This window comes from Ceratotherium simum, chromosome X, assembly GCF_057802395.1.
Source record: "Ceratotherium simum simum isolate JZ-2026a chromosome X, ASM5780239v1, whole genome shotgun sequence".
Lineage (NCBI taxonomy): Eukaryota > Metazoa > Chordata > Mammalia > Perissodactyla > Rhinocerotidae > Ceratotherium > Ceratotherium simum.
In genome coordinates, this window is record NC_141940.1 from 27,739,794 (window position 1) to 27,760,450 (window position 20,657).

The window sequence follows — 20,657 nt, forward strand, 5'->3', positions numbered from 1 at the left end:
CCCATCCACCCATTCCAAAATATGCTGAATAAGAAATATTTACTGAACCTCCTGTTTAAAATTGAACAAAATCTCAATTTCTTCCAGTGAACAAAGGTATCCTATCACAGAATACACTTACATAGGAAGAATTAAGTTTAATATCTGATTGTCCCCTGAAGACCACTTTTCATAAATGAGCACACATTGCTTATTGCATCTCAGTACTTGGTTCTGAATAAATCATGAAGTGTAAATAACTTATAATTCCCTAAAATGAATTGTTACTTCCCTAGTGGGTTGAGTTATCAAAAGGGTTTGTGGAAAATAGTCATCGATCTTCATTTGCTTCTCTTTCTCCTGTGTAGCCAACATTTCCTATTTCAGGGAATATTTTGTTCCTAAGCATAGAACTTTTTGTTGTCAGTTTCTCTCCCACTCTGGTTCTTTGAGGTAATGGCTCAGCTCCTATCACTGTCTACCACACATACTCTAATTATGAAACACGTACATAACTCATAGAGGTTTTAATTCATTTTATTTTCAGAGGAGCTAATCTTAGTCTCCATCCAACATATCTCAGAGAGTTACTCACAGTCAAGGGTAGCAAATGCAAAGCACTGTAGGAGTAGGATCTGAAGTTTAGGCCTTATTCCACAGTTTTATTAGCTATGTAGCCTTGAGGATGATAGCACCCTTTAGGACATTATGCATCTATTTGTGAGATGAGATTAATGATAATAATGATAAACTACCTGAAAAGGCTATACTGGATATCTCAGAGACAGAGAGAGAGATATCCTCTGAGTCCCTTGAATCCATTAAGACCATCAATAAGAAACCAAAGCAATTTCCCAAGAAATAGTATTTTCAGTAGTATCAAACTCAGCTTTTGAAGAGAGTGTTTTCTGAGTAATGGAGGCATGGGATTTCAGAGGTGAATATACTATAATGAGCAAATTCAACTTCTACTCTCCCTAGGGTCAGAACAGCCTAGGACTCTGAACAAACACATTTTAAAAGAATGGTATTAGCCTCGTGGCACTTGATCTCATATTCTGCCAGTTGCAGAAACAATCAATGATGTTAGGAAGATGCTTATGCCTGGGATTCCTAGGACCTGGCTGCTAGTCCTGTGTCTTACTATCTGCTTAGATGATCTTGGGTGAATTTCTTCCTTCCCTGAGGCTCAGTTTTATCATCTGTAAAGTGAGAAGACAAAATTTTATTGTATAAGTGTGATTTACTAAGCAGAATGTTGCCTGCCATTGCAAAAGGATTGGTAGCCTAATTATACCTTTTCAAGCTAAATTAGTTCCAAGCTTTCCCTTCTGGGGTGTTACATGATAAATATACAGGTCAGATTATTACAGTGTCAGCTCTCAGTAAAATTGTGAAGTGGGTGATTTCTAAGTGTTGTTATTTTCACCCTCTCTTCAAGTGTCCTAACACAAACTTGACCTTCTTTCTCTAGGTGCCGTCTCAAATGACCCAATATCCGTAGCCTATCCATTATGGCCAGCTTATATGGGTACTTTCCCCAGTCCCAAAGCCTTTCAAGATAGTCACTGGTCTGTCTCACTCATTCCAGAGCTATATAGCTCCACTCATGGTTTACGTCAGCTGCCATTTCCTTAAAAGGCAGGGATAAAGATAAATTAGCTAGTGGTAGTGAGGAGTCTACCCTGGATGAAAAACTTACCTGCAATGTGCCCTGTCCCTAATCCTAAACGTGGACGAAAAATTGTTGGGTAGAAAATAGATAGGAATATGCTAATCAATGAGTAATTAAATAGTATGCATCGTTATTATGGTCTTGAAAGCAATAAAATATTATAACTTCTACAGTCAATAATTAAGCAAAATGCTAAATAATTATGATGATGAAGATGATGATGATGATGATTACGATAAATTCTCATATCCGGAAAGAAATTCCATCTGAAGTACTGAGTGTTTCAGATTTTCTGAAACCCAAATGATTTATTTCTGCTATAAAAAGGTTTCTAAATCCATAAAATTTTGTTAAACAGCTTTGACTGATAAAACTTGACACAGCACGATGATGATGTGTGCCTTGGTTTAAAATGCTCAGTTTTATTCTTCCTTTTTACTTGTCAGCAACCAAACAGAATCTCCTGCCTTCAGAGCATAAGACTTCTGGTAAGCTCTGAGTCTTCTGGAAAATTGATTTTCCTGGGCACATTGCTGCTAGTGCCTCATGCTGATGAATGACCCTGCTAGTGAAACACAATTTCTACTAAATCAACAAATAGTTGTTATAAAGGTTCTAAGTCTTACTCTATTCCTATAACAAAAGCTTCCCTCTCCTTTTCATTAATCCTTGTAAGTGAGATTCCAACGATGGGGAAAATTCCAATAAACTCTCTTTTTTTCTTAATTATTTTCTAGTTATTTCCTAAAATTCTGAGGAAGGGGCTCAATTCTGAGGAAAAAATGATGAGATTTAATGTGGGTCAGGATATTTCTTAGGGGACGGAATCATTCAAGTGCCAGTGAAAATGTCCTCCCATTAGGTTTATGTCATCCATAAGCTTGTTGAATTGTGTTTGATGAAAGAAGGGATGGAAGAAATGGGGGAGGGAAGGAGCAAGGAAAAAAGGAAGGAAAGGAGGAAGATTAATGCTCAGGGAGCATCTTGTGATTGTTGGATTTGGATCTGCATAAAGATGAGTCATTCTTGTCAGATTCAGAAGAGAAAAGTGTTTCTTTGTAATGCATTCTTTCTTGTTGTGATCATACCAGTGTTTCATTGTTTTGAGGTTATATTGAAGGAGAATCATGATCGTTATCATTATAATTATTATATTATTATAATCAGTCTTAAGAATTATGCTTGGGTGTGTCTATTCAATCTTTACACCCAGCAATTTTTCAACAGTCAACCTAGTATTTCCCACTCCTGGAGTACTAGTTTTGTGTAGGCAAGTAATTCTTTATAACTGATATGAGGGGTCTGTAGACAAGCTTCCGTTAACAATGATGTAACACCATGCTGGGAGGCTTCATGTCTCAATTAGCAATAAATTTATCATTTTTCTCCATGGGGTGCTAACTAAAACAGCATTATTCTCTCCATCCATTATGACCAAGAGCTTTTAAATAGTAAGAGAGGATTGTTACTTGCCTGAATGGTCTTTTTTATGAATCATAGAAGGTACTTTCTATCTAAAATATTTGAAAACTCTTGGTGGACACCACACATTTACTGAACTATAATTTTTACTTTTTTTTTTTCCAAGATGCTGTTTTGCAAATAGGTAGACCCAATTTCTCTACATTTTTCTGTGCCCCCATAATGCATGAGCATTCGGAAGCCACAGATGGCAGTGCTCACAGCTACTCTGTCTCCATTTTTCCCAAAAGAAAGTCCCAGGCCTCGTTACAGAGAATTCCACAATGCTGTCTCATTACTCTGGGACCTGTGCTGCAATGCCTCATTCATTCATTATGTACAACTCTGATGTGTCCCAACAAAGCTTCAGAGATCTTTCCTTTGGGTCCATCATCCCGGGAGGACTCTTGGGAGTCCTCAGGTGAGCCGTTGTTATTTGAATTACAATAATAAGAATAGTATGCTAGAAGACAGAGAACAATCAAAAGGATGTAGTGTCTGCAGCTCTCCACTGTAACACTGCCTTCTGTGCAGACTTAAGATAGAACAGTAAACAGAAGACTAGTTCATCATCAAAGTGTGTGTTTTGTGATGATCCTGCTCTAGATGGGATACATCATCAGAAGATAGGCCAGAAAGTAACTGGCTTCTAGTAACTCAAAGCTCCCTTCCTGGAGATAACTGATCAGAGCTAGTACTTTAGTCTGGGATACTATAATACATGCTTAGTGAATATGAATCTCACTTATTTTGTGCTTTATACACAAAAATAACCAGGAAAAGATAGGGAATGACGGATCTTATCATTATTTGAAACAGGAACTCCCGAATAATCTTTCTATTGAATGGCTACAGTACAATGATAATGCCTCAGGGTTTAGTAATCAACATCAACCATCAGATTACCAAATTTCTTCTGAAATATCAAATGTCAAGAATAAAGAAGTGTGCACTGATCATCAAAAGTATATATACAGTGCCATCTGTGGGAACCTTGGTATGTTTTGCTCAAGGAACCATTTTTTAATAAATTATTTAAAAATCTACCTTCCAGGTAGGTATAGAGAGAAATATTTTTCCTTCTGGCACCAAACTCACAAAATTATAGGTACAAATGGAAATATGTTAACAGCTACACACACAAACACATATACATACAAACACACATATATATACATATACACACATATATACACATGAACATACACACACAGACACACACACACACCCCTAATGGAAAGGGAGAGAGAGAGACAGATAGACAGATATTGAAAACAAATAACAGATATTCTCAGCGGACCAGAAACTGTGAGGGATCATTGAAAACTGGAAAGAGACATTAAGCCTCAGAGGGAAGACAAGAGTCTCAGAAGTAAGCTGCAGTCAAGGTTAAGTATGAGAACATTATGCTACCAGAAAGGGAGGATCAGCACCAAAGGTATTCCACAAGTGGAGATAGAAGAAACCAGAAGCAGGCAGGGATTTAAGAGAAACTAACAAGACAATTAGATGGCTATCTCTGTACACATATCCAGACAATTCAATCCCTGTGCTCTAGATACCTGCTTCCCTTTTTAGGCCAAATGGGCAGAAACGATTAGAGATCACGGGAAAATTCTTGAAATTAGAAACCCAAAGGCCAAGTGCCTTAGTCTACTCAGTCTGCTATAGCAAAGTACTATAGATTGGGTGGCTTACAAACAACAAGAAATTTATTTCTCACAATTCTGGAGGTTAGAAGTCTGAGATCAGGGTGCCAGCATAGTCGAGTTCTGACGAGGGCCCTCTTCCCAGTTGCGGACTGCTGACTTCTTATAACGTCTCATGACAGAGAGCAGAGAGGACAAGGAAGCTCTCTTGTGACCTTTATAAGGCACTAATCCCTGCCATGAGGGCTCCAACCTCAGGACCTCATGTAACCCTAATTACTTCCCAAAGGCCCCACTTCCTAATACCATCACATTGGGGGATAGGGTTTCATCATATAAATTTTGGAGGGACACAAACATTCAGTCCATAACATCCCACTACTGGCCCCCTCAAATTCATATCCTTCTCCCATGCAAAATACAATCATTCCATCCCAATAGTCCCAAAAGTCTTAACTTGATCCAGCATCAACTCTAAATTCTAAAGTTCAAAGTTTCATCTAAGTATCAGCTAAATCAGACACGGATGAGACTTAAGGTACAATCCATCCTGAGGCAAAATTCACAGATGTGAACCTCTGAAACCAAGCAAGTTATGTGCTTCCAAAATACAATGGTGGGACAGGCATAGGGTAGACATTCCAATTCCGAAGGAAAGAAAGGGGTGACAGGTCCCAAGGAAGTCCAAAACCTAGCTAGACAAACTTCATGAGACCTTACGGTTCAAGAATAATTCTCTTTGGCTCCATACTCTGCCCTCTAGGCCCACTGGGGCAGCAGTCTGCCTTCTGGACCCACTGGAGTGGTTGTCCTATCCCTGGAACTTTGCTGGCAGGGGTTGTGCTCCCAGGGTTATGCTGGATGATCTTGCCCCCATAGCTTTTGAAATTGAGGAGGCAGCCCTGATTATTTCTGAATCACCTTCGGGGTCATTGTTCCCTTGTCTTAAAGAATAGCACACTTTTGCAGTTAAATAACTCTATGGTCTCATCTTATAAAATCCAAAAAGTCCAATAGCCTGTCTTCCTTCCTTCCCATCTCCTCCCACTTCAATTCAAACTGGTAGTTTTCTTACTGGGGTGGCTGATTAAGTCCATGGCTCACACCCATGCTAATCTCCTTATCAGGGTCCCTTGGCCACACACAGTGTTCTCATCCAAACATGCTTTCTCATGTTTTACAATACGGATAGGCTGATTTTCCAAATCTTTAAGTTCCTTTTTGCTTAACAATTCCATCAAGTCACTTCTCTCTTCTTGCATTTTACTATAAGCATTCAAAAGGAACCAAGCCACATCTTCAACACTTTGCTTACAAATCTTTTCAGCTAAATATCTAATTATATTGCTTGCAAGTTCTACCTTCCACACATACTAGAAAATACTAGAAAGGAATACTAGAAAATGAATATAGTTCAGTCAAGTTCTTTGCCACTTTATAACAAGGATCAGCCTTCCTTCAGTTTCCAATAACATGTTTCTCATTGCTGTCTGAGACCTCATTGTAAAGGCCTCTACTGTCCATATTTCTACCAACATTCTGTTCATGATGACTTACATATTTTCTGAGAGGGAAGCTTTCTCTACAGCTCTCTTCTTTTCTTTCTGAGCTCTAATCAGAATCAGAATTGCCTTTCAAATTCCCTTCATGGCTATATTGGCATACACCTCAAAACTCTTCCAGCCTCTACCTACTACTCAGTTCCAACTCACTTCCATATTTTTAAGTATTTATTACAGTAGCAACCCCACTTCTCAGTAACCAATTTCTGTCTTAGTCTTTTCCAGCTGCTATAACAAAGTACCATAGACTGGGTGGCATATAAATAGCAGAAATTTATTTCTCACAGTTCTGGAGGCTGGAAGTCTGAGATTCATGTGCCAGCATAGTCCAGTTCTGGTGAGGACCCTCTTCCAAGTTGCAGACTCTCAAATTCTTGAGGCCAGTTACCTGAGGACTACTGTAAATATTCAGTAAGATTACCTTTTGACCTCATTATGAAAAGAAGTCAATCTTGTCAGTTTACTCTTTTCCTGTTTAATCTGAAGCGTAACTCAAGGGCCACAAGGATTTATGAGCTTGTTTTACAGAAGAAAGAGAATGCCTTTAAGGATCACCAGATAACCAGCTGCCAGCTGCCCTTGATGCCCAGAAGTCAGATTGCCCAGGGATGAAAGAAACACAGATTATCCCTTTCTTTCTCTGAAACTCCTCCTGCCACACCCCCTAGCTCTATAAAATCCCCTAATCTTTCCTCAGGTAACTACAGCATCCACACTCTCACTTGATTCAAGCCTCTATTCAATTGTCACTTCCTCCAAGAGGCCTTTCTGATCACTCTATCTAAAGTAGTACTTCCCTCACTCTCCATTCTCTGAGTATCTTTTTGTTTTTCTTCTAGCACTCATTAATATGTAATAGGGACGTATAACATAACATAACATAATATGCACTCAATACATAGTTGTTGAATATTGATTGAATAAGTAGTACAAAAAATAGTACAAAACCTAAGCAGAAGAGTGAATTATTGAACTGGAGGGCCAACTTGGGAAATTTTGCCAGAAGAATGTGAAGGGATAAAGAGATGCCATATCAAAGACAAATTAAGGGAAATGTAAAATAAATCTATAAATTCCAACATCTTTCAAATCAAAGTTCCAGATCTAGTAATAGAGGGAGTGGACTGAGATAATATGTTAGAAAAAAATAATGAGATAAGTAGAATTTTACCCAAACGAAGAAAGACTTGCATGCTCTCAAGAAAATACTGAATATTCTTCAGGACATATCAAAAAAAATATCACAAATAATAAGCCCACACATAAACACATTGTGGTGCTATTTCAGAAATGTTAAATACCTAGGAATAAATCAAAGCAGAAGAATGCCAAATCTTTATTTAAAAAACTATAGAAATTGACTAAATAATATCAATGGACACCTGCATAAATTGAGAGCTATACCATGGTCTTGGAAAGGAATATTCACATTTTATTGTTTCTTTTCCTCTTCTTAATTTGGATTTAATTTTCTCTTAGTTTCCTAAGGTAGAAGCTTAGATTATTGATTTTAAATCTTTCTTAACTAACATATACATTCAAGGCTATAATTTTCCTTCTAAGCACTGCTTTTGCTGTATCCCACAAATTTTGAAAAGGTGCAACTGATTTTCATTTAGTTCAAAATATGTTTAATTTCTCTTGTGACTTCTTCTTTGATCCAAGTGTTATTTAGATGCTCGTTGTTTAATATGCAAATATTTTGGGATAGCTCTTAATGCTATTGATTTTTAATTTAATTGCATGTGGTCTTAGAGCATACATTGTATGATTTCTATTCTTTTAAATTTGTTAAGGTGCATTTTATGGCCCAGAAATGTGGTATATCTTGGTGAATGTTCTGTGTGAGCTAGAGAAAAATGTGTTTTTTGCTGTTGTTGAATGAGGTAGTCTATGGATGTCAATTAAAGCTAGTTGATTGATGGTGGTGCTCAGTTCAACTATATTCTTACTAATTTTCTGCTTGTTGGATATGTCAGTTACTGATAGAGGGGTGCCGAAGTATCCAATTATAATAGTGAATTCACCTATTTCTCCTTACAGTTCTATTAGTATTTACCTAACATATTTTGCCACTATGTTGTTATGTGTATATGCATTAAGGATTGTTATATCTTCTTGGAGAACTGACTCCTTTATCATCGTGTAATGCTCCTCTTTATCTCTGATAATTTTCTTCCCAGCTTTATTGAGATATAACATTGTGTAAGTTTAAGGTACAAGGTGTTAATTTGATACACTTATATATAGTAATATGATTACCACCATAGTGTTAGCTAACACCTTCAACACAACTCATAATTGCCATTTGTTTTTTGTGGTGAAAACATTTAAGATGTACTCTCTTAGCAACTTTCAAGTATATAATAAAGTATTGTTAACTAAAATCACAATGCTGTGCATTAGACTCCCAGAATTTATTCATCTTCTAACTGGAAGTTTGTACCCTTTGACCAACATCTTCCCATTTCTCCCACTCCACAGCCCTTAGCAACCACCATTCAACTCTGTTTCCACGAGTTTGGCTTTCATAGATTTCACATATAAGGGATATCATACAGCATTTGTCTTTTTTTGTCTGACATTTCACTTAGCATAATGTCCTCAAGGTCCCTTCATGTTGTCACAAAACGTAGGATTTCCTTCATTTTCATGGCTGAATAATATTCCATTGGATATATATAGCACATCTTCTTATCCATTCATCTATTGCCAGGCACTTGGGTTGTTTCTACATCTTTGCTATTGTGAATAATGCTGCAATAAACATGGGAGTGCAGATACCTCTTCAAGATCCTAATTTCATTTCCTTTGGATATAAACCCAGAAGTGGAATTACTAGATCATCTGGTAATTCTATTTTTAATTTTTTGAGGAACCTCCATACTATTTTCTATACTGGCTGTGCTAATTTACATTGCCACAAACAGTGCATAAGGGTTCCCTTTTCTCCACATCCTTACCAACACTTGTTATTGCTTATCTTTTTCATGATAGCCATTCTAACAGGTGTGAGGTGATATCTCCTTGTGGTTTTGATTTGCATTTCTCTGATGCTTAGTATTGTTGAACATTTTTTAACGTACCTGTTGGCCATTTGTATGTCTTTGGAAAAATGTTTTTTCAGTTTTTCTGCTCATGTTTTAATCAGATTTTACTTTTTTGCTATTTTGCTGTATGAGTTCTTTATATATTTTGGATGTTAATTCCTTATCAGATATATGGTTTGCAATTATTTTCTCCCATTCCATAGGTTTTGTTTTGTTCCATTTTGTTTTCTTCATTCTCACATTCATAGGTTTTATTATCTTTTCATTTTGTTGATCATTTCCTTTGCTGTGCAGAAGCCTTTTACTTTGGTATAGTACTACTTATTCATTTTTGTCTATGTTGTGTGTGCTTTTGGTGTTATACCCAAAAATCATTGCCAAGACCAATGTTAAGGAGGTTTTCTCCTATGTTTTCTTCTAGGATTTTTACAGTTTCAGGTCTTATTTTAAGTCTTTAATCCATTTCAAGTTAATTTTTGTGAGTGGTGTAAGATAGGGGTCAAATTTCATTTTTATGCAGATAGCTATCCAGTTTTCCCAACATTGTTTATTGAAGAAACCATTCTTTCCCATTGAGTGTTCTTGGTACCCTTCTCAAATATTAGTTGGCTGTATATGTGGGGGTTTATTTCTGGGCTCTTGATTCTGTTCCATTGGTCTATGTGTCTGTTTTTATGCCTGTACCATACTGTTTTCACTACTATAGCTTTGTAATATAGATTGAAATCAGGAAGTGTGATGCTTCCAAGTTTGTTCTTCTTTTTCAGGACTGCTTTGGCTATTCAGGGTCTTGAGTGGTTCCATACAAATTTTAGGATTGTTTTTTCTAGTTCTGTAAAAAATGTCATTGGAATTTTTATAGAGATTGCATTGAATCTACAGATGGCTTTGGGTAGTATGGACATTTTAACAACATTAGTTCTTCTGATGTATGAATATGGGATATCTTTCCCTTTGTGTCTTCCTCAATTTCTTTCATCAGAGTCACTCATGAGGCTGCAATCAAGTTGCAACTGGGCATGTAGTCATCTGGGGAAGGAGAATTGGCTTCCAAGTTCATTGACATGGTGGTTGGAAGGCCTCAGTTCCTCACCTTATAGGTCTCTCCAAAGGTTTCTTGAGTTTCCTTGTAATATTGCAGCTGGCTTCTCCAAGAACATTCTTCAGCAGAAATTATTTTTAAGGAGTACTTGTTTTCTTTTTCTATAATAATATATATGGCATACATAAATTCCTTTTAGGAATGAAAAATGGTAAAAATAGATAATAAATAAAGGAATATACCTCATTAAAAATGAGTATGGGGGCCAGCCCGGTGGTGTAGCAGTTAAGGTCACACTTTCTGCTTCAGCGGCCCGGGATTTGCTGTTTTGGATCCTGGGCACAGACCTACCCACTACTCATCAAGCCATGCTGAGGCAGCATCCCACATAGATGAACTCGAAGGACCTACAACTAGGATATACAACTATGTACTGGGGCTTTGGGGAGAAAAAAGAAAAAGAGGAAGGTTGGCAACAGATGTTAGCTCAGGGCCAATCTTCCTCAAAAAAAAAAAAAATGAATACAGCCCATCTTGTCAGGCATTAAGATTTTAATTTAACGCTTATTGCATGCTAAGGCTAAGAGGATGTATTGTGGGGAAATATAGTTTATTGGAAATAGTTTGTTGCCTCCCCAACCCCTTTTTACTCTTCTTCCAACTGTGTAGCAGCCATGCACTTTAGGTAGGATTAATTTAGGTGGGATCCATGTGTGCCCCTTAATTGGTCAAAGTTAACCATTATATGGCATTATTTCAGTCATAGGGATTGATATGGGGAAAGGCACCTGAATTAAGTTAATCCATTCAGTGAGAATATCATAGAAATGTGTTCAATGGTTGAGGAGGAGATGTCCTCCTCTCTGGATATGGAGGAGAAAGTATATAGACCTGGTTGGTAATGGCAGTGATCTTGCAATCATAAGGGGACCATCTGGAGAGTTAATTGGATACCTCATAAGCAGAGGTAACTGTCTGAAAGAAATCAGGTGTTGGTGACATATTTGAGTTACTAGATGAAACAATCCTGGAGCCATCTTACCTCTGGCAATAAATTTCTTATGATTTAAGCAGATTTAAATTATCTTCTTTTATTTGTCACATAAATTATACTAAATGATAGACGTGACAATAAGAAAAATTTTTCTCTCTCATTGGAGGATTTTGGGGATTGAGAATGCACATTCCTGAAGGACCTATAGTCACATATATGGGGTGAAAGAAAGTGTTTGACTTGATGGGCTACACTGAGAGATTCAAATCCAGGCTCTACTACACTTTTGTTCCTTTGTATGTTACCATATTCATTTAAAGGGGATTGATTTTGAGGCTCCAAGTACATAAGTGCTGTGATGACAGAGGTGCACATGTCACAAGGTGGAATTTCACCCATTCAGGCACACACTTAATCCATTTTCTGGAGTTCTGTAGTGTTGTCTGGAGTTTTATATATATCAGTGTTTGTCAGTAAAACTGAATGTTCTCTTTTTTACATTAAATATGTAATAGTTCCCTACTTTACTATCTTGAAATTAAATTCCCAGATAATCTAACCTACCCACACACATATTTTTAATTAAATATATTGCCTCAACTGTAATAAAAATAATTAATACAAGGTAGCTAATTCATAATGAGATAATATGTACTTCATTGTACAAATACCCAGGCACAACTACACCAGAAGCTATAATGAAGTTATCACATGCTTCTACCTAATGTGAGACATCACTTCACATGCTTCTACCTAATGTGAGACATCACTATGAATGTGACAGCTACAAATACTGATACAGGTGTGTTGTGCTATTGACTCAAATACCACAAGTGGCATTATCTTTGGTGACATCATTTTCTGGAGTGGTGAACAAGGTTTGGTAACCTTCTAAACAAAACAAAGTACAGTTTTCCCTTGATTTACTTGGCAGTATTATTTCTCAAAAAATCAGTGTATATTAAATATGTGAAAAATGTTTTAGGTTTGTAAGCAAAACAATTAAGTTCTAGATTCAGATTATTATTATTAGCTTGTTTTTTTCTTTTATGCGACATGAATGTCCATTGGGAAATTCAAAAGTCATATGGGACACAGGATTGATACTTATTGTTTGCAATTGTCCCACATTTTGCAGAATATCCAGTATTCCTGATTTCTGTTTCTGGGTTGCCATGAAAAAATTGGATGAGACTCAGAGCAATTGAAAGACTAAGGATCATTTAGAAGAGACTAGAGGAATAACTCTTGAACACTCCTACAGCTAGAAACTCAGTATGAGTTGAATGATACAATCAAACCCTAGAGTAAAAAAACAGTTTTTGGTAGTTTCCTCTGGACTCCATGTGAGGTAATAAGCTACTAGCAGTAACGCTTTTTTTTTTTTTTTAAAGATTTTATTTATTTAATTTTTTCCCCCCAAAGGCCCAGTAGATAGTTGTGTATCATAGCTGCACATCCTTCTAGTTGCTGTATGTGGGACGCGGCCTCAGCATGGCCGGAGAAGCAGCGCGTCGGTGCGAGCCCGGGATCCGAACCCGGGTTGCCAGCAGTGGAGCGCGCTCACTTAACCACCAAGCCACGGGGCCGGCCCCGCAGTAACGCTTTTTAATAGTGCAATGTATTCTCTCCTTCCACTCTTAAGGGTTTGAGAAGTTGCACATATCTTCCCATTGATTTTATATGATACTTATTAAGTTAGCTAATTAATTTTTCTCCTTTGCACATTGTCTTGCTCAACTCCACAAAATGTGGTCAGAGAATGCAAATTGCAACCAAATCAAGGAGGAGGAGGGCTCTAATCGTGCATAAAATAAACTTTTCAGGATTGATGTGGATATATTTGTAACAAGAAGGTGATGAGCCAATATTTGCACTTCAAATTTGAATGAAACTTGTTGGGAAATGCGGCTCATTGGTGTCGTTGCACATCTACATTGCTCATTTCGTGAGACATTAGGAAACTCATCCTCCAAAACAATGGAAAAACAAGTACTGATGGCCTTCTAACAGAAAGGAGGCTGAAGGAAGCTAAAAGTGAGTGATCAATCACTTACCAAAGTAATGAGTTCATATCTCTTTGAAGGCCTTTCTTATTTGGACATTCAGGAACATGTGCATCCTATTTCCAGACTGAAGTTGGAGTTTCTACAGTCAAATATTTTCCTGTTACTGTTGAATAGCTAAGAACTAACTGGGATCTAACCATCTGTTTTGGCTTTATTCTATCAGTATTATTCTTCTCATATCATGATTTATTAATGTTTCCACTGAATTATGAAAGCTTATTTGGCAAGTTATTATAGCAACAATTATGAACACTCTATCCCCTCCAAACAAAGACTCATGAGGATGGGGAAAATATTCATTACAAACAGAAAAAAGCTTGAATTTCTAAAGATACAATGATGTTATTTTCATTGAATAAATATGGCAATGCCACCTGCCTTAGAATGATAGCTTAATACATACCTATCAAGCTAGTAAGCTATCAGAGAGAAATTGATAAAATTCCATGAGGGCAAAACAGATTTTGCTGTGCTTATTTTTGTTGTATTGAGATCTGAAGGAGGCTTTAGATAACGCCCCTGGACCATGATTAATTTTGTGATAGTGGAACAATCATTGCACTAACATGTTCCCTTAGTATTGCTTCTTTCAACAATCCTGAATACTAGAGTCAACTTCGATCTTGGAATTGCATGTGTCTATGCCTAAATAGCACCATTCATCCTGATTTCTTACCTTTTATCTTCTAGAAGCAGCAGCCATCTAGTATAGCACTAGAGAAGTACTAAGGACTACCACATTACCATAGGTCTTTTTAGAAACAGTCTGGTTATCCCAACAAGGTGAAAATTTGGTTAGTTCAGTTAGTTAGCACTATGGTGTGAACCATTTCTTTGTGTCATTCATTTCACAAACTGAACCATAGAACTCTAGAGGGGTCAGTGAAACATATCACCCCATTAGGCCAGGAGAAAGACACACCCTCAACAACAGTTTTTACTGGGAGAAAACTATCCAAGGAGAAATAAAAAATGAAGACTTATTTTTCTTTGACTCCTTAGCACAGATGCATTTGTCTGATTGAAGAGAAAAAAATACACTGTGGAAATGGGAAAGAAAGCAGATGAGTCTGGATAAAGGGAAAACAGAAGCATCATTTCAAATCAAGGAGGAGGATAAGTGCAATTTGTAGCATTTGCTGTTTTCCGTTTTCAAGCTATCATCATGACGTCACTGAATGAAGAGTTGGGAAGAGATGCACAGCAGCACACCATTATATAGTGTTTCCATCACACAGATGCAAGAGATGTATATAACCTCAAGAGCATAGATAACAGTAAAAATATTGAAGAATAATTAGGAAGTTATGAGTCTTGAGTATTTATTATCTTTGTTTTTAATATAATTTATTTAATTGTAAATTTACATAATTTATATTTTAAAATAATGACTGCGTTTTACACCTGGCTTGCAAAGTCAATGAAAATTTACCAATAGGCTCTCCCAAACCCATACAAGAGAGCTCTAGCAAACCACTGGTTGCAGCAAATAAAGCAGGGCTAGTGAAATTAAATAAACATAGTGTTATATTTAGGTATTGAGGAGACAGGTAATCTTCCTTAGCAAGACCATTTCCTTCATTCTCAATATTGGGTAGCCCATTCTCAATTTTGGAAGGAGAGCTTCAGGGAAAAAAAATAAAATATGAATTAGACTATCCAAATGGGAAGTCTGTTTTGACATACCTTTTTGGAATTGGTAACTCATCGTTTTCTCAGAGATTAATACTAAAAATATTTAAAATATTAATCTCATAAAAGGTTGAAAAAAATCCCAAGATCTGTTCTAGGGCATAATTCACAACACATAATCAGAAAACAAACTAGAGTCTATATCAGCAGTTTAAATATTTTTTAAATGGTGGACATGTTTCAGCGGAGCTTCCAGACTAAGACAGACTAGGAAGAAGGAACTGGCCACCCACTTCCAAAAATATTGGCCACAAAAACCCTGTGAATAGCAGTGGAGCATTGTCTGATATAGCGCTGGAAGGTGAGAGGATGGTGCAAAAAGACAGGGCAGGGTTTAGCTTTGCTGACACAGGGTCGCTAGGAGTTGGAATTGTCTCGATGGCACTAACAAAATATTTTTTAAGAAGTTCTGCTGCTAAAAGAACAACAACAATTTTTCATTTCTTTATCTTTTAGGTTTCAAAGCACATGCATAGGCATGGGTGAGGAATCTGGATCCATATGCATCAGCCCCTGAGGTAGCCCTTGAGACACCTTCATAGAATCCCAGGGCTCCACAGAACTACTCAAATAGATGAGCAAGGATGTTTGAAAACTTCTATGCAAGGAGGCTTCCTGAACCTTGCTTAGCATAGCCTGTGGCTGATGGGAGTCAAACACCACATATCCTGATGTATTAAAGACACAGTTATAGCTCATGATTTATTATCCATCCACATACACATAAACATATTGCTCTTGTCACAGAACATTTACCTGCAGTAAGTCTAGCAGTGGAAAAGAGATAACACTTGCTTAATCAGTAGGCTGATGTTGTTTTGCAGCCTTAAACTGCTCCATAATTCTGACAACAGTTTCACACTTATACGTGGTTCAGTATGTATACACATCCCCCATATGAAATACATGCAATAACTAGAAGATCATAGATTTGGAATCACTAGACTACACTATCTCCCTACGATACGCACTTTAATCAATTAAGGCGATCTTTCTCACTTACCTCAAGAACACCCGAGGATCTTGATCAACACAGTTTTTCAGGCAGCTGCAGACAATCAGAGTTGGCAATCCAGTTGAAGCCCATGTATCCTTCATGGACCAGAAATTCATTAAGGTTACATTCAGCTATAACGTCTTAGCTCAGCACAAATGTCAATCTCATCCTCTCAATTCTTACTGCTATTTACTCTCTCTCTTTCTTAGCCTGCATCACTTAAAGAAACAGGCAAAAAAGCAAACAAACACAAATATTTGAATCTTTGAATACTTACAAAGAAGAAGAAAAAAAGGAAACCAAATTCTTTAACTTCTCTAGGAGAATATATAGACCACTTTATACGGTTTTAAGGCCTGCTCAAGATTAACAGTTGGAGAAAAAAATTAGGAATCACTTCCTATACCTGTTTCCCCTAGTCTGCCAAAAAGAATAGTGTACACTCATTTCACTCATGGTGGTAGAGTTCCTAAACTGCATAATTATAGAAGGCTAGATGCCAAAGACTTATTGTATGCTGATAGCAAAAATTTTTAGTAATGCCCTGTGCATGGGTGATTATAAATTTGCTATGGGGTTTAATTAAGGGGTTTTCATTTCATGATCTAAACAGCTGGGCTTTGGGATTAGCAGTTGCTGTCTGTTCACATCAGTAACTGGCAGTGATTCTTCTAATCATACGAAGACATATTAGCATATTGTGCATTGCAAGATGGTGCTCCCAATAAAAAGTGACAAAAGGTTTCTGAACTCAGCATCTGTCATCCAGAATGCATGGATATCCAGAATGCATATCCAATTTATTTATAAAACAACTTCATTCCCAGGAGATTTTATTTATTTATTTTTGTTTGAGATACTGCTAAAATCTAAAACAACCAACCAAACAAATTTACTTTCTCAATATCCCAAGGGAATTTTGGAAAACAATCATTCTTTAATCATTGTACAGTATTTTTTGACTACATAGCTTGTGTTCACATAACAATTGAAAAGTGTTTTAGAAGCAGAATAAAAATTACAGTCAGTGTTTAGTTGAAGTAGTCCATCTATGTAGGATTCTCATCTACTAATTTTCTCTGAAATTTTCCTGTTGTCTCAATGCTTATTGTTACATCTTGACATTTTCTGGCATCATTGTAGATGCTACCAATATATATTTTATCAAAATATTAGTATTGCTTTACAGATCGGATACAAAATATAAATATGATAGAATTAGCTAGCTGGCATTTGACAGAAAGATTTGCTTAATATATTGGAGGAGTGTTTTCCACGGAACATCAGCCGTTAAAATGACTATTCATTCATTTTACAAATATTTAAAGTGCCTAACAGGTACCAGGCAAGGCACTGGATACAGGCATAATCTCTGCTCTTACAGAAGTTTCAAGGTCTTGTGGGGGACAGATGATGTATAACGTACACCTCTTTTGTACATCCAGAATTCATATTGGCATATTGAAGCCTCTCAGAAGTTCTACAATAAGAAACAAGCAAATAACAGCAATAATGATGACAAAACCTGCTGCATAACTGGGTGTTTCCTAAGCCAATTCCAATGAAACAAATGTTCTGAAGAACTCACATTGGGGCAACTGCATGAGAAAAAACGGAGCTAGGTAAAAGGACAAGAAATTCAATTTAGTTTTAGTGCTAAGTATACCCTATTCTTTGAAAATTGTAATATGAGACTTCAAATTCTATAATAATCAAAACATCTGAAATTATGGACAAGAGTTTATTCCATGTGTAAATATACATAAGCTAGAAGAGGAAGCTACTACCAACTATCAGCTATCAGCCGTGAGCTCCAGGAGTCCCTAGGGCCCGACTATGTAGTATATCAATACAAATTCTGTGTAAACGTCTTTAGCTGGACTGTCCTTGCTGAAGGGCTTGATAGATCCCCTCCTCCACTGGTAGCCAAACACACTCTTGGTGCCCATTTTCCTCAGTGGTTAATTACATTTTTAACCCTCAACCGTAAACAGGTAAAGGGTAGTAAGCGATATTTTCGTAACCCACAAATACCCTAATGCCTTGGCTCGAAATCAATCTTATATAAACTGAATGTCCCCAGGCCTCATGAGCATAACAGTTTTGCAAATGAAGTAACATTGACATTTACGTCCAAATTAGATTGACTCATCGCTTCCACTTGGCTAAGTTGTCCACCCCATGGAGGATTTCTTGAGGTTCCTAGGATGGCAGCAGGACTCAATTTGTTTGGGCAAATCAGTCAGGGTCAATGTTCATTCCACAGCTGCTGACATTCCTGGCTTACCCTGCTTACACAGCTACTTGAGCATGCCCATGCTTCACTGCTGTCTGCAACCACTGCTGTCTCTTTGTCCAGCCAAACTGCACTTCTTTCAATTCCAAGAATGTGCTATGCTTCTCTCAACTTTAGGCCTTGTCAACTTGCTACTCCCTCAATCTGAAACATATTTTGCTCAAATCTCATGTCAAGTATAACTTATTCCAGGAAGCATTACTTGACTATAAATAAGAGTTAGGCACCCCTCCTATGTGCTCATGCAGCACACTGTACTTATTCCTATTGTAGCACTTATCACATTGTTTTAATAGTCTGTTGGAAGAGAAACAGGTAAATAGCAAGAGCCTTATGGAGAAAGACTAAGACTTTTTTAAATCTGTATGCCTTGAGCACTTGACATAGGGCCTGGCACATAATAAGACTTGTTTATGGGAGGGTTTGCAACTGTCCTTCTATCATTCAACAGATATTCTAGTTACAGCTAGGGTATAGATGAGCCAATCTTGATTACCGGTTTTCAAACTGAAGTTATACATATCATCTCTCTTTCCTTATTTCTCATATTTAAAATATCACTGCATAGCCTACCCCAGGCAATTTTGTGATAGAGAATTATCTATTGATTTATTCTATTCCTTCAGGCACTCAGAGTCCTCATTCTGAGCTTTGACTGCCTGAAACTTCCCACAATTTTACCAGGCCATCCTAGACATCACTTTATGCTCTGGATTTCCCTTCTCTATCAATTTTTTTCTGTCCTGGGTCTTATTTCCTTAGAGCTTTGCTCTCTGCTAAGTTGCTACTGACTCAATCAAAGTCCTTATAAAAGCACATTTTAATTAAGTTGTGGAAGGAGGAAATTTTTAAGATTCATCATTAAGGAGGGCATATTTCCAGCCCCCTTTTTTTATAGCTGGTGATAAGAAGTAAGCAGACTAGGGTAATAGTCTGTAACAAGCCTTGCAGTGGTCAACATATCACACTACATAGTAGCTAGCTACACCATTCTAATGTCAAATAACTCTCATTATGGCCCTGGAGCAAATGATAAGACCCTCAGTCTAAGGCAGATAGGTGAGATGCATCCCACTGGAAACCAAGCCTCCTTGCCGCCAACCCAGCTCTCATTACTGCTCCTCACTTCTTCCATACACAGCATCACTAGGAACGAAAGAAACAGGCTCTCCGCATCATTTAAAGAAAATGAGACTTCTGATTGTGAGAAACTCAGCTGTGGTTAGTGTGAAATGACTGCTCTCCTGAGTCAATGACTATCTTACTGAACTATACTTGATGAAGAATGAAGTGTGAAAAAGGAAGGAAAATGGGGGAGACAGAAACTTTGGCAGGAAGTGAGCTAGTCCAACTGAATAAATAGCGTGTCATAGTACAGGAGGAATATTAGGCACCAGAGCTGAGTGTAAGACAGACAGGAAATGAGGAGAGAAGGAGGGAGAGAGAGAGAGAGAGCAAGAGAGAGGCAGAGAGAGACAGAGACAGAGATACAGAGAGAGAGAGATTGATTGAAAACCATGTAGTAATAAATTATAAAAAAATTAAGGGTTGGCATTATGTCAAGATCTCTAACTCCGTACAGAATAGCTAAGAGGTCTTCAAACTACAGCCTATGAACTAAATTTGGCCAGCTGACTGCTTTTGCAAATAACGTTTTGTTAGAACATAGCCACACTCATTTGTTTACGTATTGTTTATGGCTGCTTTAGCGCCACAACGGTAAAGTTGAGTAGTTGCGACAGTGGTCTTACAGCACACAGAGCCTAAAATATTTACCCTCTGGTGCTTTAAAAAAGTGTTCGCTGAATTCAGGAGTAGACAATTAGAAAAACAATACATTTTCTCCAATGATGGGGATTGAGTCCCGGCAGCAGGCTTATGGTCTCCACTTTTGGCAGTTCACAACATAGAAGTGAAGAACATACAATCCTCTTGCTCTGAGAGTGGGGAAGAAGTCCCACAGCTTGAAGGAGTGGTGAGTCTTAAGCCCTTTTACTCTATTTAGCAGTCTTAACCTAAGTAATAGTCTGCAAATCTGTGTTAAATTGTTAATGGTGACAGCTCAGATACTGATGAGTCCTCTGCTGATGAAGTCCTTGAGTACATACTTTTTAGAAGGCAAACTCTACTTCAGCCTGTCCAGAAAGGTTACGCTGTACATTTTGAACTCTTCCCACTGACAAGGCCTCTT